The 25,260-nt window shown below is 40.4% G+C and overlaps 1 protein-coding gene across 2 annotated transcripts in view; it reads right to left on the minus strand.

Moving 5' to 3' along the window:
• The window catches only part of esrrga (estrogen-related receptor gamma a), a 147,551-nt gene extending 125,039 nt beyond the window's left edge, over nucleotides 1-22,512 (minus strand). The window contains exons 1-2 of one of the 2 annotated variants that reach the window (XM_034869530.1): nucleotides 22,485-22,512; nucleotides 22,261-22,313 (exon numbers count right to left, since the gene is read on the minus strand). The gene's annotated coding sequence lies outside the window, so the exon portion shown is untranslated. Of the gene's footprint in view, nucleotides 1-5,251; nucleotides 5,605-22,260; nucleotides 22,314-22,484 lie in introns of those variants that run through there. The other variant, XM_034869537.1, reaches the window with a different exon arrangement.
• Between the last annotated feature and the right edge of the window lie 2,748 nt (nucleotides 22,513-25,260).

Consider the following 25,260-nt stretch of genomic DNA (forward strand, 5'->3'; position numbering starts at 1 on the left):
AGTACTTCTCTCTACTACAGATCTTACATGCTTACATAGATTCAGGTTCAATCACTATTCAACCTTTTGAGTAGTAACAAAGTTACAAAATGGGCTTTTATTACTTTCTCTATGGACTGCTTACAAACAGTTCTATTGATTCAAAATGTTTAGTGTGTATGGTTTTGATTTCTCCTTTATTTCAGTGCCTATCTCAATTTCCATTCCTCAAACTCCTTGCCTGTTTGGACTCCTTCTTTCTCGGTCTCATCATTTTTACCGTCCCATACACACCAAATGGCTTTCTCTTTATCTGTCTGTTTATGAACATACTCTCTGTATTTTGTGTGTATAACTGTATTTGGAGGTACAGCTGAATGGCAAATATGAAACTGTATGTGAAGTATGTAAGCCTCATGTATAATTGTGTATGTTTGTGTCTCTGTGTGCACCTTTTGTGTTAGTGTGAATTAGCAATTGTCTTAAGTCTGTGAATACATCTGGCTGACTCAGTGATTCTGTCTTCACAGCAGCTGCATCTTATCTACACCGCTGTGACGTGTGTGTGTGTGTGTGTGTGCGTGCGTGGTATCTGGAATAGGAATCTTAACCGTTTTCCACATTAGAGAAGGGGAAACGTCAGAATGCTATTGTAAGAGATCCACTTCCTGTCCGATAAGCAAAAATCTCTCTCTTTTCCTCTCAGTCTCTTACACACACACACACACACACACACACACACACACACACACACCCACACAGAAATCCTGACAAGCACAATTTGCTTTCTATTTCTTTCCATTCTCCCTCCTTCTATCTTTTTTCTCCACCCTCTATCAATCACTGTTTCTCTCTCTTTCTCTAATAAGCAGAGGTTTGCTGCTGAGGGCAGACAGGGCAGTGCAGATGAAAGAAAAGAGAAGACAAGCACTCAAAGTAAGACAGCAATGAAAAATAGAAAGTATTCAGTGTTTGAGTGAGAGTGCAAGAGCAAGAGCAAAACCTCAAAACAGAGAGGTAAGATCATATGGTTTGTTCAACCATTTGGGCCAAGAACAGAAAAAGGACACAGGTGTGATTATGAATGATCCCTTTAAAAGCTATAAGGCAACTATGAGGACTTGTGTTAATCAGTATGATATTTTTTAGACTTTTTTAAGACCCCACGGAAACCCTACGGAATCTTCTTGATTCTGGGAATCAGTGGCAATACCAAGCTAACCCCCTCCTCCTTCTCCCTCTATCTATGATGACCCTGTCCTCTCTCCCTGTCTCATATCCCCAGTTACTTAATACATCTTATTCCCCCTTTTGTTTCTCTCTCATACTCTGCTTACTTCCTCCCCTAAAGTTCACTCTCCTCTCATCTTCATTTTGTTCCACTTTTATCATTCCCCTTCTACTCTATGGTGCAAAACTGGCAAATGCCTCACGCCACATTTTTACAAAGGCTAGTAAAATTTTCCTGGCCCTAAATACTGAATTTCAGTCCTACTCCGTCTGTGTGCTTTATCAATATAAAACAGGACAAACTTGGCCACTGTCTGCTAGGGTTGTTAACTATTGCAAAGGCCATATGGTCAAATTTGAATAATTTATTTAAATACCAATAACTTATTTCACCAGTCAACTGCTGTTAAACTACAAAACAAACAACCACTAAACAGCAGAAGCAATAACTTCTTCTGTGTTCATTCCCGTGGCGGCCGCAATAGCAGAGTGACCAGTGGAAACACTGGTACAAATACAGGTTTGCCCCTCATACTTCACAATATACAGCTGTGTTAATAAAAAATTAAAACTGTGGACAAATGTCAGAAGTGTGGACCGGTGGCCGCTGTGTGGCCGGGCGCGGAGAGTAAGACAAGAGAGTAGAGGAGAGATCTAACACAGGCACGGCTTTACAGACGAAATGGGTCATGTAACGCAAAATTAAACCATATCCATGTAACAACATTGCAGCGGTTGCGAGGACATTAGCATCCTAGAGGAGCTAACAGCTAACAGACACTAATGGCGTTTTTCCACTGCTGGTAACAGCTTGCCTCGGCTCGCCTCGGCCCGCCTCGGACCATTATGCTTCCGTTTTCCATTGCAGATTGAGTAAAGTCTCAGCGAGGCTGGTCACTATAGCAACGCGTGATGACGTTATTTTCAGCGCGGCTCACAACAGCACGTCGGCTACCTGCCGCAGCCAGAAGAAATGTTTTGTTTCAAAAGAAGCTGAAGGAAGCAACGAAACTCACCGCTAAAAAAAACAGGAGTTTGGGAATACCGACGGAGTTCAGACGTCGACATGACGGTTGTTCGCCCACACAAAAGGGTAAGTTAAGTTTCCTGGTAACGTTAGCTAACATTTGCATGTGTTCAGCGTCGCAGTCAGTATTTACTATACGCTATATAAAGTACATGAACTTTAGCAACCATGATTACACACCAACATGTTTGCTGTGTGCTGTGTGTGTTTCAGAGCATTCACGCTTTGCTAAAAACCGCCGCCGCAGACCGTCTGGTGGGTGACGTCCGACCGGTGAGATCTCTGGTTATGACCTGCTGGGCTTCGTATAATCTTTATGAGAGTCATGGAGAGACTTATGACAACGACTGGGATGCATCTGGGCCAGCAGAGCCGGGGGGGACACCGTCACAGGGTGCAGAGGAAAAAGACCGGGATGTCCGGGAGGGTTTGATGCGCTACTTAAAAAGCTAAATAAAAACTTTTGTTATATATATATATATATATATATTGTCTTGTTTTTTAAAGTAACAGTGTGCAATATTGGAAACGACATGAAGCCGCTAGTAGCCCGAACAGTTGAAAAGTGAGAATAGTGCAGAAAGTGGATAATCTGTCGGTGTCCGGCTAGATTTGTTTTAAATGTCCCGTTTGTTCTGGAAACACACTCCACACTCTTGTTTGCTAAAAACGCAGTCATAAGTGACGATTCTCTCCGACCAACCAGCAGTCTGCAGGTTTCCACGTCACCTTTTGGGCTCGCCTCAGCTCGCTTGGAACCTCGACTGAGGTAGTACTAAAAAAAGTACCTGGTAGCAGGTCCCAGGGACTTTTTTTCGTAAAGGAAAACCAAAAAAAGCAAGTAGAGGCGAGGCGAGTCGAGTAGATACCACGCAGTGGAAAACCACCATAATAGCACCGACTAGCACTGGTCACTGCTGTTGTCTGAAAAACAACAGACGGGTGTTTACTGGTAAACCTGTAAACCTTGAGACCAACGTATAACCAACTGCTATCTGTTGAGTTTTCCTCCCGTTACTCTGTCCTCTGTGACTGTCTACATCTTGAAACTAACGGGTGCAGGGAACTACTTTGACTGACTCTTGAGTAGACAGGGGTTTACGGATCGGTGGATTGGCTTTGCAAAAAAACGTTCTTTGAAATGACGCTTTAAAAAAAAAAAAAAAAAAAAACGCTCGATCACGCAAATTTGATTGTGGGAAGTCAAAATCGTGATCGTCATTAGAGTTCGATTAATTGTGCAGCCCTAGTTCAAATACTTATTTTCCTCACTGTATATGCTTGGGACCGAAAAGTCTGCAGTCATTGTGTGTGTGTGTGTATTTGTGGATGTCTGTGTGTGTAGGTAGAGGTGGGGGGCTACATGTATTTGCCTGTGGGTCACAGTAGGCCCATCTGTTGTAAACCAAACTGAATCATACACACAGCTAGAAAAACTCCCCTACAAATTTGACCTCGCCATACCCCCTCTCTCTCTCTCTCTCTCTCTCCCTCTCTCTCTCTAACTCTCTCTCTCTTGCTGTGTGTGTGCTTTCCAAAGGTTTACATGTCCTGTCATGTATTCAGGACGTGTTGAACAATACTGTGTTTTAGCATCAACATTGCATTGTGCGCATGCACGATAGTTACATCGGAGGACATTGCGATGTTGACCCTTCCCATTTAAGACGGATAGCCATGTGGGCAACGTGTGTATGGGATGTTAGTCCGACGAGGTTTGTTATGGGAAGTGAGGCTCTCCGTGTGTAGAAAAGTACCGTAGGCAGCATATGCCGTTGACACAGTGATGCGGATTGTTTTTGATGGGTGGTCAGTGAAGCTACAGTAGTCAGTGTTTTATGTTCGCTGCAAATACGAACTTAATCTCCTGATTAATGTAACATAATCACAAAGTCTTCATCAGCCAGGCTAAGACTAATATAGTTAGCCTAAATAAACAAGGGGTATGTCCGTCCCAACTAATGTTACGGTTTGGAGCCTTAACGCTGGAAAAGTAACACTAATCTACAACAGAAGTCTATGGCTGATCTAACATCATTTACACCAATTTAATTGTTCTTGTATACACAGAGTTTGTTGCTAGTGTGCGTGACGTGCAGGTCTGATCAATTTATCAAACAAACAAGCTGGCCCCGCTAGTCGACCACAACCTGGAATTATGAGGAAGTGACCCTGCAGTCATTGTCATACACTTTGGCCTGGATTGATAGTGTTAAATGAATACAATGGTGTCATGCTAGTCAACCAGCATATTTCTACCTCATTTCCCTCTCCAAAATCACTTCAGAAGAGTAACGTCACATCAACGTCAACGTCTGAGTTAGTCACAGCGCAAACATGCTTTTGTGTTAGTAAAGCCGCAAAGTTCAACAAAGACTGGTTCACATTAGAAAAGAGCCTTTTTTAATTTTTATCTTCTACTTAAAATAAAAAATAATTTTGTAGGCAACAGTAATACAAAGCTTCCTACCTACTTAGTTATTATGTACCAATCACCAAAAGAGCATAACAACACTCAGTGATGGCATTATAAAGTTATATCCACATCAAAACATATAAATGCATGCATGTACCAAAGACATGGCTTACATGCCCTACTAATACTCCTTCTAAAAACCCTACATGTAGAATTCCTTACAGTGACTCATGAAAGACATTACATATTATGCAGCACAACTTTAAAGCAAAGTTACTACCAGACCCCTGCACAGACTAAAAACAGTCACCAGCCTATGCAGGCCCTGTCCATGGTGCTGAGTGTCTGTGTGGACAACATACAATAACAAACTTCAGTTGCTCTGACTATAACACAAAAATAGCAACATTCAGACAAACAAAGCACATTACATTTAAGCAACATAGCCACATCAACAACATGTTTGTATAGACAGTGGCGGGCTATTTTGCCACGAGTAATGGCTAATAAGAAATAACAAATTAAAAAACAATAATAATGTACGTAGAAAGTCCTTAAACAAAGTGCTTTAAAATAAGGTTTTATTGTAGGCTACTTACCATCTAGCTACTGGTCTCTGCAGACCACTGTCCCGTCCAAGACAGCAACGTGTCCAATTACAACTTGATATCTTTCCATGGCCAAGCTTCTCAGTTAACGCTATTTCTACTATACAGTCTGAGTAACGACCCATTAACACGCTAGATTGTATTTTCAGTCAGTAGCTAGGCCAATAATTTTTGAGCGGTTTGTTATTCACCAACGTTTCCGGTGTCTGCCTTTTATTTTTGCTATCTAGCTAACGTTAAGTAGTTTTGAACAGGCAACGTTAGCTAGCTAGCTGATATAAATTAGTCTAATGCTAGCTGGGACTATACTGAAAGACTTGCTAACTTTCCCTATTTTAACCTTATACCTGCAATAGTGTTTGCCCCCAAAAAGCTAAGCATTTTTAAAATTGGGAGGCATATACCTGTCGCCCGGCGGTTACCGCCAGAAATTCAGCTTACTACGGTGAACTCTGCAGAGCGTTAACCTACATGTGGGCGGCAACCACTCATTCCCCTACCGCCGTGATCAGAACCGCTTCCCTTCCGTCGCCTTCCCCATTGAAATGGAGGCGGCGAGTTACCGCGCGGCGCGTTCAAAGACTCTTTAGTCAAAACAAAGATCCTGTAACCGTCTCTGGCTAAATGATTTTGCTTAGTTTCCGGATTTTCGGTTTCACGTTTTTCTTTCCCCCACTGTCACCTATACACCAATTAGCCTACAGTTTTACAGTGGTATGACGGAACTTTTCCCCCCTGCGCTTGTCTCGGCAGGCTACATGTCATCAACAAGCACTCCACAGGGCGCTGTTTCACTAGGGATCTTAATGAAAATGTGGAAGAAACAATTAATTTGATAATTGCCAGGCCTACTTGACAAAGTAGCCTACATGTTATATATTTTTTTGTTGAAATGACAGCAGCATGGTTTGGCTAAAAACTCCAATGATATGGATATGTGGTTGGACGTTAAGGTTAAGGACAGCAATGCATTCAAAGACTTTGCTTTTATATTGATGCTTTAAAAGTTAAGACTGGCATAAAAATAGCAATTTTAGAAGTATGCCTAACACTTAGGCCTACTGCTTTCTTGGCATATTGTTTATATTTTTTGCCCACCTCTGTAGAAGGCTGTGAAAGTTTCCAATACGAAGCTCTCCTGACACATTAGCTCATCCTCCTGAAATTGCCAATATGGCGCATGGATACATTGCATTATGATCTATTTCAGCTGACATGTCTTCTGGGCTTTTAAACAGCATTTTATCTTTACACCGCCTGGGAGAAACACATATAAGATGCACCACAAGCTCACTGGACTGCAGCTTTTGCTAGGAAAAAAAACATTTTAAATGAGAAATTTGGGTTTCATAGCTGCCAGAAGGCACAAGCCATAGTGACTGTTTGTAGCTTTACAAAGACAATAGGCCAAGGGCAAAATGGCCAAAGCATAGCTGCATAAAAATATGTGACTGAAGGGGACCAAAAATTTGCAATTGTGAGTGGGCCATGTGTTTTATTGAGAAGGTGTGGGCCCATGCACTCTCTGATGCTCTGACTCTGGTAACATTAAGCTATAACACTATAGGTTATTGTTTAAAAAATAAGCTGCTACCAGTTTTGCAATACAAATTAAAAAAATCTATGTTACCTACATTTTTCTCTTCTTACTCACTGCCCAGCAGTTTTCCTGCAGTAGCAGAAGTAAATATTTCTTTTTTTTTCTGTAAAGTTCAAACAGACATCTTAGACTGAAGTGAGCGGTGAGAGGAGTAGAAGTGAGAGAAGAAATAAAGTATGTACGTTGTTTCTGTCTGTGTTTGTGCTCTAGATCTTGAGATGGGAAAAAGTTATGAATATGCATAAAGCAAAGCGCTACATACAGGTGACATGTTTGACTTGTGTTATTGCTGGGAACAACTGCACCAGACAAATGTTTTCTCCCTCTTCCCTACTCTCGGGAACAAGGGAGTGAGGGAGAGAAGAAGAGTAATCTCATGGGAACACTTTTCTGTTTTACTCTGTGGATGAAAAACTAACACACTAACGATGCCATCCCACATGCAAAGAAGAACAAAACCATGGTAGCTCATACGCAAGCAGCTACAAGAAGATACAAAGATATACCCCCAACCACACACCCAAATGACAAGCCACCTCACCAAACTGTATGCAAACACTTTTTTTTTTTTTCAAAGTGTGTTTCAGGGAAATATTCTGCCCTCCTTTCCAATTCATTTGGAGTTTGTTGTTAGCTACCGTGTTTATACAGACTACATGAGCCAGACATTAAAGCAGAGTCCTGTTCAAATATTAAACAGAATTTTAATATTTTGTCTTTGTTAACTTGTAGAGTTCAGTCTAAATTTTGAGGGGAACTGTGCAGTTTTTTTAGCCTAATTTATCCCTTAACTGAACAGCTTCGGAGTCACTGTAATGGTTATATGAGTTTAGTGGTGGTCAACTCGCTTCCCCCAGCACCTGTGAGTGGAAAAACCAGACAAGCCCAATATTGCGTGATATCTGGCCTCGCGATGTAACAAATTCCTTCACGGCACTGCACACATACGCGCATTCGGGAACCGGCTAACAAGGTAGAGATGGAGTATTTAACACTATTGTCATGGCTGAGCTGGGGGAAAAACAGCTAGGAAAGCATTGTTGAAGGAACAGAGAAAGAGGAAATGGCGGACTGACGGTGTGTAGTCAAGGAAACAAGTAAACATGGAGTTGAAAAATATCTATTCCGAAGCTGTAGGGGGAGCTCTATAGAGAAACCTGCCAGAAAAAAGAGAAGAAATGGCCAAAACTGCATAGAGCCCCTTTAATCTCTCTTGCCCTAATATTATCGAGATAAGTCATTGCATTGGTCATTTTGGCTCTAAGAAAAATGCTAATACCCAAGATCATTAGTCATTAGCATCTGCTGATAAAAGAGGATTATGAGACATGTGACATACAATTCTTCAGCCCTTTGGTTAGACAAGAAAAATGCAGAGAAGTCTGGGTATGATTTCAGCAGGACATTTGCTGAAAAAATTATCTCTCTCTCTCTCTCTCTCTCTCTTGCTCTCTCTCTCTCTAAGAAATAATCCAGTTTTACAGTAACAAAGATACATACACATACACCATCCACACTGGATAATGTAAGTCCTGATTTAGCACCGGTGTTTGCCAATAGAGTCATTGACTAGTAGCAGAAAACGGAGGAGTAAGAGAGATTCTCAGGAGACAGCACAAAACTAATCCAGTTTCTGAAGCAAGACAGTGTATGTGGAGTGTGGTGTGGGGTGGTAGGGGTTTGTAATTGAGCACAAATTTGGTTGTTGACATGTAAATAAAAACAGTACAATGATAGAGGGGGAAACAAGTTGAAATTGAATTTCTGCGTGGCAAAATATGTAACAAAAAAGATAAGTAAAAAAAGAGGACAGGAGTCACAATGACAAAACAGTGTTGAGAGAGTGAAGTGGCTGAAGGGAGGGAAAAGAAAACAGAACAGGAGGTGGTACAAAAGGGATTTAGGGAGAGGGATATGGAGGAAAGGGGTGAGGGAAGACGAGGGAGGTGAGCGGGGTCAGACAGCAGGAGGAAGCTAATGTCTTTATTTCCTGGTGAGGTGGGACCTTGCATTTACCCCTGAGGTCAGTGGTCATGGACAGGGTCATTGGGGGTGCTGTGAGGGGGGTATCTCCATACAGAGGAAGAGAGAGAATATCTATATAACAAAAAGAAGTGGAAAGAACAGAGCAAGAGACAGAGTAATAGGTGAAAGAGAGGAAAATAAAGAAGAGGGAGACCTAGTTTCAGTCAGAAGGGGAATGTGCAGAGGTGGTAAGGTTGAGACAGGTTGAGGAGGTGAGAGTACTCAAGGGAGAGAGGAGGGACACACACACACACACACACACTCACACACACACACTGTACACACAAAATAATTGTAGATGTGAACTGTAACTGCAGAGATAGTTTGAGGGTGTGTGTATACTGTATGTTTGTGCTGAATGTACTGAATACTGTGCATGTGTATTGCTTTGTATGTGTGTGTGCTTTCTGTCTACACTAGACGTGCATGTGTATTTCATTCTCTCTAGAGGCCCTGCCAATGCAGCTGACAGATAAATACAATCTGATGCCATGTATTTCTCTTTCTCTAGAGTGTTGTTAGCAGTTATGCTCTTGAACCGCTTGACTTGGAGCCTTTTATTGATGTAAATCGCATTTGTCAAATAAAATACGATAGCATCAACCAGTCTCTTTAGCTTACTGGCTTTTATTTTCAACACGTAACTGCATTACCAGCAATCAAATGAATTAACTTTGACAAACACGGTATGATAAAAAGAGATTGAATGTTTTTGTTGTTCCTCAAGAGGATTGTTACTACATTCAATCATATTCAACCACTCAGCTTGGCACTTTTTATTAACCTATTTACACTATTGAATGATGTAAATGACACCTCAATTATTGTATTAGCAGATAATTTCACTTTTTTACTGCTCTTTTTTAGTATCAGTATTTGATCTCTATTTGTGGAATTGGTAGTAGTGCTAGTGTGTGTGCGTGTGTGTGTGTGTATGTGTGTTTTCCATCAGTTTTGATGCTGATGGTGGTCTCTTCCAGCTACAGCTTAGAAATTAGGATTCTTCATCATAGATCTAGCTCATACAAAGATATATACACACACACACACACACACACACACACACACACACACACACACACACACACACACACACAATCACACACACACAGACACACACACACTAAATATTATGCAAATTTAGACCTGCAGTTTTTGGATACATACTGGATAGGACTGTATAGGAACCTGTTAGATATAACAAATATAATGATAGAGTAAAAAACAAGTCACCATTGGAGTCCATGTAACATAAATTGAAGTTGACAGCAGATGACTACAGTTTTTTTTCTTAAAAGAATAAAAACAATTATATTTTTATACACCAAAGACATAGCATATTTTCGAAAGAGTTTCCCGTGACTGTAATTTCAGTAGATTGTGATGCATAAAAAGATGTTTTTTTAAAGATGTCTCAGGGAAGAATGAATAATTTTGTTATCACACATTAGCACACATCACCGCAATTCTTTTAGCCTTGGCCTAAAACATTTTTAGAGACATAGACTGTATTACAACACTGCGGCTGCTTCTACTGCTTCCCAAGTGAACCCTTCCTGGGAGAAAAAAATTGCCTTCTCTAAACATCTGCCCACAAGTAGTTATTTTGTGTGTGTGTAAGTATTTGTATATCTCTATGCGAGTATGTGCAGAAACGAAGGCGTATCTCGGTCAGTGATATGATTCATGAAAATGGCAAGCTGACTGGAGTCCCACAGAGCGAGATCAGTCTGTTCTCTAAAAATACCTCATCTCATAATATCATGGCAGTCGACACACACACACACACACACACACACAGACACACACACACACCTTACATAATAAACAACCAAATATGTGACCCTATGTGTTAAAAGGTCAAAAAGATGTGTAAACAAGTTTTCTTTACATTTGAACTCATATTTCGTCCTTTTCTCTGATGTGTGTATGACAGAATGTGACCCAGTTGTGAAGGGTTATTTAAAACCACTGTTCACTTTTAGACGCTCTATTGCTGTCCAGATCTAGTTATTCCTGTCTTACCTCTGGATGACTGTTATGCAGCACGTTAAATATATCCCTTAACCTTTCTGAGGCCGGGTAGCGACCATCAATGGCACGTTGTCAATAAACATACCGTAGCCTTCCAATTCATTTGGGGAACGTTGGCCTGAAAGTGGCCTGTGTCCACCATCACTCATATTCCTACAACACAGCAACCACCGTGGCTCACCCAATTTGAAAATGACTTTAAGCTGCAGTTCCTGTAATAGCCATTTTACAATGATTGCTTGAAGTACATTTTGGCTGTAATGAAGTCGACTAAAAAGTTTCCTTATCACATTTAAACTACATAGTGAATGACTATACTTAAAACGAATTGGGGTATCAACACTTAATTTAAAATTTGCGTAATGGGTGCCGTGATCACTCATTTTGAAAACTACTGTTTAAAGAAAAGTATATTTAGAAGCATGCTGTTTGATTGACAATGGTATTTAGTCCATACTTAGCCTATCACCAGATTCCCACTTTCAGTCAAAGTTTCAAACTTCAAAATGTTGCCATCACAAAGGCTTTCTTCATGACCGAGCAAGTCAGAAGATTATCATCCTGGTTTTAAACATATTCCGGTCTAATTGTAGTGTTTTTCTTCCTTTTAGTCACAGTGTCATCTTTATCTAAGAGTGACTCAGCAGGCTATGAATGTGACTCTACTCTAAGTTTCCTTTAGACCCATATTTTGATCTTGTTCTGGAGTTATTATTGTTCATGCTCTCAGTATTGGACATCTGTATGACAGAATGTGGTTCAGTCAGCTATAAATATGAATGGCCTTTCTGCCCAACCAGCCACACGGATTAGCAACTCTTCCTGCTTTTCCACTGGGTTCAAACCACATTGCACCACACACACACACACACACAAACACCGACACACACGCACACACAAACACACAGGTAGATAGATAGTATGAACTGTCCATATCATGTTAAAGAGTGCAGTGTCTGTTCTCTCCCTGTTTCTGTTTAAACCTCTTTCATCCGTACATCCGTAGGTTTCTCACTTTATAAATTAGTCTGCTCTGCAAAAATTAAAAATGCACATTGCCCAATAGCAAATCACAAGTTAGTGGGGGAAGTCTTAGTCAGTGTCCTCATTTAGGATCCTGGAGGCCTGAGGGTAGAGGTTCCACCTAAGCCTCTCGGAGCTGGCCTCTTTTATCCGGTACCTTCTGTCCAATCTCAACAGGGAGAAAAGGCTGTTACCTGGATGGTTCGGATCTTTTATTTTTATTATTTTTTTAGGCCTTTATTGACAGGACAGCTAAAGAAATGAAAGTGGAGAGAGAGGGGTGAACGACATGCAGCAAAGGGCCGCAAGCCTTGGTTAAACCCAGGCTTGCTGCGTCGAGGAGGAAACCTCTCTAAATGGACTCCCGATCTACCAACTCAGCTATCCAGGTACCTGGTGGTTTGGATCTTTTATGATTTCCCAAGCCTTTTTCTTGTAGAAAGTGCAAACATCCTTTTGGCAGGGGGCACAGCCTGTAGTTCCTTCCCTGCTTCTACCCAAAGTCCACTATCATCTCTTTTGTCTTGCTGGCATTCCTGAGTAGGTTGTTGTCATGCTACCAGGTATTAGATATGTAGTATATATATATACTTTTATGTGTTTGTTGTGAGTCAATTACTCAATGACCTTAATTACTTAATGCCCATTCTACCCATTTATGTTCTATGTCAGAACATGTGATTGGTGGTATGATCTGGTTTCAATGAAAAAACTATGGCTGATACATGATGCTCATTGAAAGAGAAAAGCCACGAGTGACCATTAGTGCCTTAGATTATCATGTACACACTGCCAAACATGCACACACGCACATGCACTCACACATTCAAAAAAAGAGGACACACATGAACCAGACTGCCCCTTTGGTCCCTTCGACCAAGACATTTAAAAGGCAGCTTGATTAAATTAAGGCAGTCATGTCTTCTTAACACCAGATTTAACGTATCAATATATTTATATTCACTGGTGTTATTCATAACACCCAAGAGGCAACTAGACACCGTAAAGTGGGGTGACAAACAGATCCCCTGGCTAATAATAGAAGGAGATGGAAAATTATGATCAACAAGCAGAGAGAGAGAGAGAGAGAGAGAGAGAGAGAGAAAGAGAGAGAGAGAGAGAATGAGAGAGAGAATGAGAGAGGAAAATCCTGACACTAACTATCTTAGGGTCAATAACAAGATGGTGGTGGAGACAGAGAGAGAGAGCAGTCATCAATATTTTGATATAAAATTGAGGTTGTGGCTGAAATCAGTGTGATGGATCATAAGGAAAGAGAATAGACAAAGAAAGATGTAATGCATGCCTCATAGCATGTGAAAATATGTATACAGTTTGTCAAAGTTTTTTATGAGACAAATGTGCTGATAAATGTGTTAAAATGTATTATCTCTAGGATGTGTGACCTCATCCTAAATTGCTAAAGAATAAGAACAGCTTGGGAATCTGCACATTCAATCAGTACAATTTCTTAAATTTTTGTTACTCAGATGTATCAAGATTTTTGGCCCATGACATAAATAAATCACACAAAACAGAATTCTCAGGTCAACTGTTTTCCAAGCTGGTGATAGGGGTTTAATTGCCAGCCAATCAAAAAGTAATCTCCTTGGGCATGACCTCAGATTTAACAGCCATGTCCGTTTTGTTTTCAGATTTAAATGGATGTTATGGACTGAGCGGGGACAGAGCAGAAGAAGAAGACTGACAAGGATTGTTGTATCCTTGTATTCTTGTATCTTGAATCCTTAAAAATTGCAACAACAAACCAGCTTTACATTGATATTAGGTAAAATGGTTAGCTGGAGAACGAACATTTTGTCTGGTGAAGTCAAGAGTCTAATTTCCCCAGCAGGCAAACTGCCTTTAAATAAAACTGCAATGGAGGACGCAGAGGATAAAAAAAACATGATGGACTCTTCAGAAGAGACAGTTATCTTCAGTTAAATTTCTGCGTGCAAAAGTCGCTAGGCAGCACAATCTTCTGAACATAGCCATACTGAGAAATACAGAGATAGTTGTGTGGAGCTGATTATTGAGTCTTAGATTCTGAGTCATAATTAGCTGTGTAGCAACTCATTTGTCAATGGCTTGAATGTAATGGACGTTCATTACTATCAAAAAGTTGCACACAAAAGGTTTTAAGCTGATTTGAGTTTGGCAGGTGGTTTTGGAATATATTCTCTGACAGAGCGGAGGTAACTGTTTCTTATAGTAGAAAGAAGAGCCTGTGATCATCAGTTTCAAACAGACAAACAGCTCCAGCTAGGGCAGAATGCACACAAATACAAACACAAACACCTCTGAGTATGAAGGGTTGGACAGTTTCCTGTACTCTCTTTTCCTACCATTTCTGTTTTCACCAAAAGGCAGGTGGTCTGGTAGCTGACTACAGAGTGGAAGAGAAAGGAGAGTTCTCTCTCTCTCTCTCTCTCTCTATCTCTCCCTCTCTCTTTCTCTCATTCCATCCCATTACCACTGGACATCCTGTGAACTCTGACTTTTGCACTTTATGCCTACATTAGCTTCATCTAGCATACTCTGATGCAGAGGAGGCAAAATGTCAGCTCTGCTGGAAGTGCTCGGTCACCAGCGGCCAGGAAGCAACAATTTTTGTCATGGCTTCCTCTAAATAATTTTGTGCTAACAATGAATGTGTTGACATAGAAACATTTGGAATCATGATTCAGGTAATGTCCTTATCCTTAATATTGTAATGGATTGAATAACCTGTTAGTGTTTAGCTTCTTTGTTGTGAGTGATATTGGTTAAGTGATAAAAGGGACTATTCATCGCAGTTACTGAGATTTCCAGAGTGTCAGTAAAAATGTTGTAAGCTTTGTTAGTTTACCGGAAATCTGTAAATAGAACAGTGGTCCTTGTTTGTCGATTGTATTTTGCAAACGTGGGGTGATTAGCTAACCTGATTGTTAACACAGAACCATCTGAGAAGCCATCATTGGAAACTGTTTAGGAAAGGGCAGGCACTTCCAAAAAATACCTGGCAGATGATTGGACGAGCCATCTGTTAGGCATGTCAGTTGCGACCATCACACATTATAAATTCCCATTTGGCCACTATGTTTAATTTACTTCTAAGCCCAGCACCATCCTGGGGGCCTGGTTCAAACACAAACGCATTAGGTTGGAGCCTGATGGATTTTCGTGTGACACGGGATCCCGCAATTCTCGCGTGATCTTGTGAAATCACGATCATCCAGCTGCCATGCAGGTTAACTAATAAGCTTCATAGGTTGTTGTTTGGCAAGAGGCAAGGTGGTTTTCTTCCAAAGAATGCCACTTACATTACGTTTTGCTTATTTTGGTCATGGTCACGTAGGTCTTCCTGCCTTACGGGGATTTATATATTCCACTAGGAAAACAGGTCATCTTTGTCTAACTTTATAGATGTTGCCAATCACCATCTTAAATAAAATAAAAGTCATTACAAGACTGGACTGGACCCCTGTGTGGCTCTGTATGTTGTGTACACTGTAGCAAGTATACCCATACTAGCATCTTCTGCTGTTGAAGGCCTTTTTGCAGAATAAAATGCTTACATTTTCTGGAAATCTTTACATTTTGTTCTATAGTTCAGGACTCTGGGAAGCACAGAGGGCAAGAGAGACGAAAAGAGTAGTGAACTAAAAATGGAGAAGTATTTGGCTGCTCATGAATTGCTTGATTTAACATTTTAAAATGCTGAACTGAAGCCATTATGGATAATCGAGTTGAGGTCTCATGTAAGTCACCCACAGTACATGCTGCTGACATACAGAATTACACCCAGATTCTTCACAGCATTATATTATAAGAATCAGGCAATGCAAACTTGACTTTGATGTTGCTTAAGAACATGCAGAAAACAAGTAAAAACATACACACAGAGTTATAAAGCAAAATACGCACATAGAGTTGGAACATGTATACTTTATGAGGCTTGAGCTTTCCTTGAACTAATATGCTAGTCTCATACTGTATCACAGCCACAGAATGGAAATGGATAGAAATGGACTACACTTCAAGGTAGCATTTTTGGTTATTTGGCTAGTTTAGTTAAAGTTGCGCTATGAAGAACATGGCTAAAGTGCAAAAACCTTAAAAATCATAGATTATGATCATGAAACTATGATCAAAATTCTATACTATGCTTTTGACAAAAAAGGTGATCATGAGACAGAAGGAAGTATCTATTTGCGCTAATTCTATAAGTAACACCAAGCAATGTCCCAGCTATCTTTAGTAATTCCATGAATACAGTGCTGAGGGGAAAAACATGCTGTCCTCCTGCTAATGAAGCTTTCAGCCCTGCGCCACAACCACACAATGACAGCTGGCAGGGGAGGGGCAGGAACTACACGGCATGAAATAAGAGGGGGTAAAAATTGATTAGCAATTTTCATTTGCGCTAAGCTAAACAAAAGAAGGCTGCTGCCCTACTCTGCATATCATCATGGGGTGGGAGAGGAGGAGGGTGGGTAGTGTTGATGGTGTTGGGGTGGGATGGGAAGCAATCTTTCAGAGCTCAAGGCATCTATTGTTTAGTTAGAGAGGATGTGGGTGTGGGGGAGCAAAGAGGGATTCGGGACAGGGAGACAAGAGGACTAGGGATAGGGATAGAGTAACAAGAGGGGAGACATGAGGGATGTTAAGGACAGAAGAAAGGGAAACAGGAGAAAAAGGAAGCAGAGGACTGAGAGAAGGAGGGGAAGAACAAGGATGCAGGTAGGGAGAGCAGGTAGAGGGGTTGAAAAGGTTAAAAGAGAGGGGTTGGAGAATTGGAACAGGGACAGGGAGGGAAACACTGAGGGACAGAGCGATGAGAGACAAGAGGGAGAAGGTTAAAAGAATTGGGAATTAGGGATGAACGAGAAAAATGGAAGAGAAAGGATGAGGAAAAGGAAGTTTTGGGTGTGACGAGGAGAGACCAAAAACAAATCAGTATAAAGAAGAAGGCCAGGGATTGAAAAACAATGTGTGTGTTTTTAATTAATTAAATAATTAATTAATTTGACAGATTTATTTGCACAATAAATACAGTATTTTGTCCAAGTAGCTTAAACGTGTATTCACATCTGTGGTAATGGGTTTGGGGTCGCTGGTATTTTGCAACTAGGAGATGAGGAAAAACTGAAGAAGCACAAAAAGGTTATTGGGTGGGGGTCTGGAATGGCAGTGTTAAAAAATAGAGCGAAGAGTGTTCAAGAGTTCATGACCTATTCTGTAAATTAAAGCTGGATCAGGACAGACTCACAACACTCTTTGAAAAACAAAAGCAAAGTGCCAGGGGGAAAAAATGACACCACCACCACTTTAATGTTTGTAAAGCTGAAGACAGACACTCTGACAATAGAGGAATTTGCCAACACTGAGGAAAAAAAACTGCAGTACGTGTGCAGTACTATGGGCAGTTTTCTTGAAAGGTTTTTTGGCATGACCAGGGTGCATGATGGTTTATTTAGAATCAGAATCAGAATCAGCTTTATTTGCCGGGTTAGAAGACATATACAAGGAATTTTTCTTTGGAACATTGTTGCTCACAATGCGCTTACACATACAAAACAACCAAACAGTATATACACAATAATATATTCATACTCTAAACAGAAACAATATAGAAGCAATAGTGCAATGAAGAGTGCAACAAACATTATTTAAATGTGGAGCATAGTGCAAAGGATGCTGGGATAAATAGTATTTTGTTATTATATTACAATAAGAACAGTATAAAAAGAATGAACAGTATGAACGACGTGACATTATGCACCATTATGCACCTCTGTATGCGTGTATGTGTGTGTGTGTGTGTGTGTGTGTGTGTGTGTGTGTGTGTGTTTGTGGGTGCATCTGTGTGTGTGTGTGTGTGTGTGTGTGTGTGTGTTTATGTTCTTTCAGCAGGTTGTCATTCATATTTAGTGGCTTAAACATGTGTGCACATAAACACACAGTAATAAATGCAGAAAATGCAAGAAAAATAGCAGCTGGTAAGTGAATGAGAGGGGGAAAAAAATCAACAACTTTTAACCAAAACACTGTACACAACTCTAAATTTAATTTTCTGCAAGATTAAGCACAATAATGACTAGCTTTATAAAAACCCATAACTAATGGCTTCCAATGAGCCAATCTATAGGCATTGATCTGCACAGTATCTCGTAGACTTGCAATGCAAAGCCTATAAATGAAGGAGGGAAGAGGACAGAGGAGCACTAAAGATGAGAGTGGAGGAGGAGAGAGGAAGTGAAATGGATGGTGAAAGGGTAGGGTGAGGATGGTGGAGACAAATGAGAGGCAGAAGAGGTGTGAAGTATAGAGAAAAGGCAAAGAGAGCAGGAAAGAAGACAAAAGGAGAAATCTTTCTGTGGAAAGTGCTTGAGCCCTAGTTGGCTGCAAAGAACACATTGTGTCTGAGTTAGTTTAGCTATTTACTGTGTCACATTAACAGCATTTAAAAAAACATATTCATCTAACATCTTGTGTCGAGTAAACGGAAAAAGATCTTATGAAACACAATGGTCCTGAAGCAAAGACTCTATTGGACAATTAAAGGGGCATGCAACCAATTTCACACATGGAGTTCAGTTTACTCACAAACCGTACTCAGCTTGTATAATATGCTCTGTGGCTCTGGATGTAGCTTTCAAAGGTTTTCACAAAGTATTATTAAAGCACTACAAAAAATCAGGATTTTATAGCTTTACCCATGTTGCAGACTAAAAGTTATTTTAACCATTCTTTTTAATTCTGTCTCTTGTGAATTGCCTAATTTTATGGAAATGCAATGCTAAATCACTGGAGAACCCCTTTAAGGCTTTAGTATGTTTTTACAAAGTGATAGTCAAATAGTGTCTGAAACCCCTGCATTTCTGTAACTTTTTGAAACTGACAATCTAACATTCATGTGCACTTCAAACAGTGATAAGCCAGATGTGCGTAGGTGAGATATAAGCAGGGCTTGAACTTTCCTGTCAAGCTCTCTTTTTTTCATTATTCCTGTTGAGAGTGTGTCCCTAAGCATGTGGCATTCACCCAATTTGAATGATTATCACGTTTCATCCCTCCTCAGCCTATGACAGTAGGCCTTTCACCCTTTTTTTGTAGTGTGGATGTTGTGATCAGGTATGAACCCAACCCGGTCTCACGCCAGTTTGTGAAATGGTCACGTCATTTTGATTTATTATTTTGTGTACATGTCACGATTTTTGCGTTTATCACGCATACATTTCACGATTTTTAGAACATTTCACAAACAGCCATGACCCTGGGCTGCTCTGAGGGACGCAACAACGGGGAAATCAAACGCCACACGCAGGACGGTGACGAAAACTCATGCCGGCACACAATCCGTGGCCTCTGAGGGACACAACAACGGGGAAATAAAACGCCACACGCCGGCCACAACAACGGGATGGACCGCCACACGCGAGACCTGATCCCTGGGCGCAGGGACACAATCCGTGGTCTCTGCAGCATGCAACAACGGTGAAATGAAACGGCAAATTCAGTTTATATTCAGTGGGCCGCATATCACAGAAGTAAACCCAGAAGTCTAGAAACGTTTTTGGCGTAGTTGCCAGGCGAGCAACTCTATTGAACTGAATGGGCGCCATTTTGTAGTCTTGTATCCAGATCAATGTAATGCATCCATTGTATAAGCCGCTTTTTCCTTCATTGTTGGAACAACAGATCCTATGAACTATTTTGTTTTGTGCATAACCTCGCTTTTATTCATCAGTTAACTTAATGCACTTCTGTGCACATGATTATGGATTTGGCACCAAGTTAGAAGCTTAGTTGTTGCCAAACACACACTCAGGTATGAACAGGGAAACTAACCAAACACAATGCTTTACAAAGCATTGCAATATGTCACTGTTCTCTGAGAATACAATGACTCTTATCTATCTAGTGGCTGCACTAATCCCATAACAGTGCCACCTTTGTGTGTAGTAAGCAGAAAGACACAAGAGCAACCCAGCTGGAGTTAATAAATGTCACAGTAAAAATCATTTTATTTTTTAAAGGTTATTAGGGCAATTAGCAATCTAGTAGTATTCCACATTGTTAATCCTACACTTGACAGCTTTTTAGAGGCTCACTGACTAAGAACTAAAGGTGGTGGCATGTGAGGAGGAGGATGATAGTTGAAAATGAAACAATCCACTGCTGAGAACGCAGTTAGTTTAAATCCGGAGATGGCTGCTTGCGTTAATCCCCATGGATTAAGCTTCTAAATACTCTTATTCAAGCCAATTAATTCATGCATATATCTATCTCCAGCTCTTTTCATGTCATTTACGATGATGGAGGGTGACTTCCTGGGAAATCAGGAGGAGGGTGGATATTCATCTACATTAATGCACACAGGGTTCTCTCTTCAGGACCATGTGGCCACACACACACACACACACACACACACACACACACACACACTCTCTCACACACACACACACACACACACACACACACACACAGTACATTAGGGAGGTGTACATTGAGAGTTTAATAGGGAAATGATGTTGGAGGGGTGAGGATTGAGAGGGGCCTCCAAAAGTTGACTGACGTATTCTGACAGCTGAATACTAATCATGAGATCAACCTCTGGCTAAATCAACAGGATCTCACTGGGGCCTCTGGCTGGGAGAAGCATAAAAAGGGATTAGCAGTAAAAACAGAAGGCTTAAACAGAACAGAGAAAAACCAGTGGACAGTCTGAACAACTTAAAAAAAGGTTGAGATGAAGAAGGAACTAAGGATGCTAAGGATTGCAAGAGGATCTAAGTGGACAGTGGACAAGTACATTGATTCAAATTCCACAAAACAAATGCCTCATGACAGTAAAAGTAAAAGTAAGCAAATTATTTTGGTAGAGTTTTCCAAGGACAGTAAATGAGCAGAAGTATTTAAGTAACTACATTGAGAGGAAGAAGGAGGACAAGAAATTAAAAGACAGAGTTAGAGAGACAAAAATACCTGATATTTCTAGTGAATAACATAAAAACAAACATGTACTCACTTATGTAATACTTATGGTATGTTCTAACATAAATAATTTTTTCTTGTTTATAGCGATGCCACTACTGATACGCTTTCCCTAATGACATCATCAGGGTCTGAAGTGGACTGCAATTTGTAGTGTTTGAGGAGCCTCACGTCTCTGGTCACCAGTCTGTATATGTGTGTGTGTGTGTTTGTGTGCGTGTGGCAACCAGCATCAATAAGAACACACATCACCCAGAAAGGCTTCCAGATAAACACGATCAGAAAAGCTCACAGCATATACTGTCCGATTTAAACACTAAGCAACCATAGCCCAACAACACATCGTCATATAGCCAAACAAAAAGCTAGAAACATATAAGATTAATAATATGTGTAATTGACTTCCCACTGACAGCAGATATTACTCCTGGTGGGACCAATTGAGAGTTTATCAACCACATCCTGAACTTCCACTCCACCAACAACTGCAGAATCAGCACATCGGAGCCTTGATGTGCGGGCCGACAAAATCTTTAATATATATTTACAGGCTTTATATAATTAAGCCACTGGTGTGATTAGCTGGCTATGCTCAGGGTCCATCTAGCCATGACTCAATAATTCATTAGTCAACATGTAAATGACTGGAGAGGTCACTGCCGGAAGCTAACCCAAAGAATGGCCACACTTTTACAACATCACATTAGAATGTGTATATCTATAATTAACTAAAGTTAATGTTTTGCACTGGACCCCTGCTACAGGAGCAGTTTGCAGTGTACATGTTGCAGAGACCGATTCCACATCTAAAATTGTTGACAGGAGTGTTATATATTTCAGAGCGAACCATTGCAAACACAAAGAGAACATTCGAATTCCACAAAACAAATGCCTCAGTTTGCCCCCTGGGGTGTGAACCAATGTACTAATGCTTAACCTCATGAAGCTGAACATAGTCAAAGACAAATAAATCATTAATAGAAATGCAAAAAATAGCATTATTTGTCAAATAAAAAGTCAGTTTTTGGCATTCTAAAATATAACACACTTTGTACACTAATGAGAAAAACTAAGGTAAAATGCTACACATTTCCCTACTGTCCTTTTAGAAATGTTAAAAAAGGCTGTTATATTTGTGTCGGATGTACCATTTCCGGTCACTTTTAGATCAGAAATATTTAAACTAGCTGAAAAAGAAGATCTAAATGTTTTTCCTACTAAGCTTGTAAACTAATCTAATTGAAATGTACAGTAAGCTGTTATCAGAGTAACTTGTTTCTTCCTTGATCATTAAGAAAAAAACGTGTAACAATGAGTGCATCGCAACTCCTCTTACCTGATGTTCTTCAACTCAGGTAACTGTTGTAAGGTGTGCTTAGTCCGCAGAAACTGTAACAGGTTAGACAAAAAATATTGTAGTTGGGAAACTTGTCGGATTTATACTGCAACAAGTGAAAGACTGAGAGACACACGGCACAGTGCAAGACTGAGCAGCAGCATTATAAAAGTGTATATCTAAACACCTACTGAGAACGCTTATATGAATGGAAAACATCATACTCTCAATCTTTAAACTTTGCATCTCTCATCCTCTAAGTCCCAGGCTCCGTCTCTCCTTATCCTCCAATTCTCTTTATTTTAACAGTCAATCTCTCTCACTCTGATCTGACATCAGTCTCTCGGATTGGTCGACCCAGCTTGTGCACTAACCAGTGACACGCTTTAATTATTGAGCGGCTGACCTCAATTGGTTAGCTGGAACAGCCTAAAACACATTACCACACACACACACACACACAAACATTTGCACACCATGCTCTCACACTCAGAATCTCACTACATACTGCACACTTACATGCTCACCCTGAGGACAGTTTCTGCAGTCTAAATATATATATACTGTGGACAACATCAACTCTGCCTGTTACTACTCTCAGTTCATTGATGCTGTGAGCATTAGTTATGATATGAAACTGTATGTACTGCCCTGTACTGTTATACAATGTATAATGATGTTGATACTGGTAAAAGAAAGTAAGTATTTACTTGAAAGTACATTTGTCATTCATAAAACACATTAGTTTTAGGGTTAGGGTTATATATTCAAGTACGGAGAGTGAGAAAAGGTATAACACTCCTTCGTTCAGTTAGGTGTTTCAAATACATGCTTTCATGAAGAAATCCATATTACTTATAGTGTGCACTATAACACTATAATATACTATTTGCTGTAGAATAACTGTAAACTGGTGAATGAAGCTCTAACAACAACACAGAAAGAGAATATGGTATTAAATCAATAATTAATGCTGACAGACAGCAGCTCATAAGGGCTGTCAAGTGTAATATTAATGGTTATCACAGTTAATTTGGAAATAATACTGTAGATATATATATATATATATATATATATATATATATATATATATATATTTATATGTAGCCCTACAAGGGTTTCCTTTAAAGGTACAAGGAGCTTAAAATATCAATGTAATTTACGATACAACACTACTGTTGATTGGAAACATGAATCCAATGATATGTCTTTCATAACTGGTGCTACAAGAAAGAGAAATGATGTACATCCTTCGGTATTCTAGCTATGCACTTAGTATGCCATAATTTAATATCTAAATATATCGTAGAGAGTATGATCTCTGTCACACTTGTCTCCCTACAAATGATCAAACACAGGCGATGATACAAGACATGTGATATCCACATTGCTTCATAAGCCATGATGCAACATGGGCATTTTTAGATTTGGGTGTGTGATGTTATCCTACCTAGAATATTATATATCTACATATATATTTATATATATTAATATATGTAAATAAATATAAAATGCCACGTCTTCAGTAATGACATTCGTCTCAAGAACGACTTCAGAAACATGAGTTGACATGTTGACTCTCATTATATTTTGATGAGTGTAACCCAACTGGGCTCCATGGCATGCTGTGTGACTTGTGGCCTATGATTAGTTTCAAATAGTTTAATGGGTCACACTGCTTGGCTCTGATCACTAGACCTCAAAGGGTTTGAACAAACGTGCCCGAAACCATAAGCCCACTTTGAGTAGCTGAATTCCAATTTATTTGGCAGGTAGACAGTATTTTCCAAAGTGTTTATTTGAACTTTAAACTGTTAGGCCACTGGGTAAGATGATCAGTTATTCCTTAATTTTGCAGGCTGTGGCTCAGTTTATAAAGTCCCACTGTATTCAAACTGTGTAGTTTTAGGTTGTATTAGGCACTGAGTCAGAGTACAGATTGTAATGTTGACTCACCATGAACTTTTTCTGCATAGTTACAGGTGGTTTCTGTGCTGTTGCACGATGAGCTAATGTAAGAAAATGTAAGATACTTACATTACTAAGGCTCCTCACAGAAACCTAAACCAGATACCTATCGCATGGCATCGAAACACACACACACACACACACACACACACACACACACACACACACACATAGATATAGATACACAGGTACACATACACACACAGACACAATAAGCAAGTACAGTCAAACAGAGCTCTCAACATGGAGCTTCATGCATGCATGCTTGTGTCTATGAAGTCTGGCACTGTGTTTCTTTGGTCCATACGGCGTTTTGTATTTGCCATAATCCCCTGTCAGCAACACTTAGGCAGGCAGACAATAGCAGAGAAGATCGGCAGCCAAACCCCCTTCACTGTGAGCTTGGCAGGTCAGCGTGCAAGCAGCAGGTTACACACACACACACACACACACACACACACACACACAAACCCATAGTACTGTACATGTCCAACCATGCAGCACACAGACAACACTGATGTCCTGCTGAGATGCACGTTACTCACACCATCTCCCGGCTCTCTTCAAAGAGTTGTGCTGCAGTTCCCAAGGACACAGCAGTCTGACATCGCCTCTCTTTCACTCTCTCCTCTCACTCTGGCATACTCTCTCTGCCTCTCTCATTTGCTTCTCGGTTGCAGGACGCTGCCACAACAGATGCATATGTGTCGCTGCCTTTCTCCATTCTTCTTTATTTCTCCCTTTACCCTCTCTCCTCTCTTCTCTCTGCATGCAGCTGAGAGGCAGAGCGCATTCTCAGGGTTTCTCTCTTTTTTCGAGAGAGTGCCGGCTAGTGAGAACGAGGAAGTGAGAGAAAGAGGAAGGGAGGGAGAAAGAAGAGAGGAACGAGTGCTGGCAGAACTGACCAAACTGATGTGCCACCCCAGGACACCAGCGTTCTGCCGACAGTCAGCCAGAGTCCTGCTGCAGGAAAAACAGCTTCACTGTAAAGCAGCAGCAGAAGCACTGGAAGCATCACATGTGTTGTAGCAT

The sequence above is a fragment of the Etheostoma cragini genome, chromosome 1 (genome assembly GCF_013103735.1).
Source record: "Etheostoma cragini isolate CJK2018 chromosome 1, CSU_Ecrag_1.0, whole genome shotgun sequence".
Lineage (NCBI taxonomy): Eukaryota > Metazoa > Chordata > Actinopteri > Perciformes > Percidae > Etheostoma > Etheostoma cragini.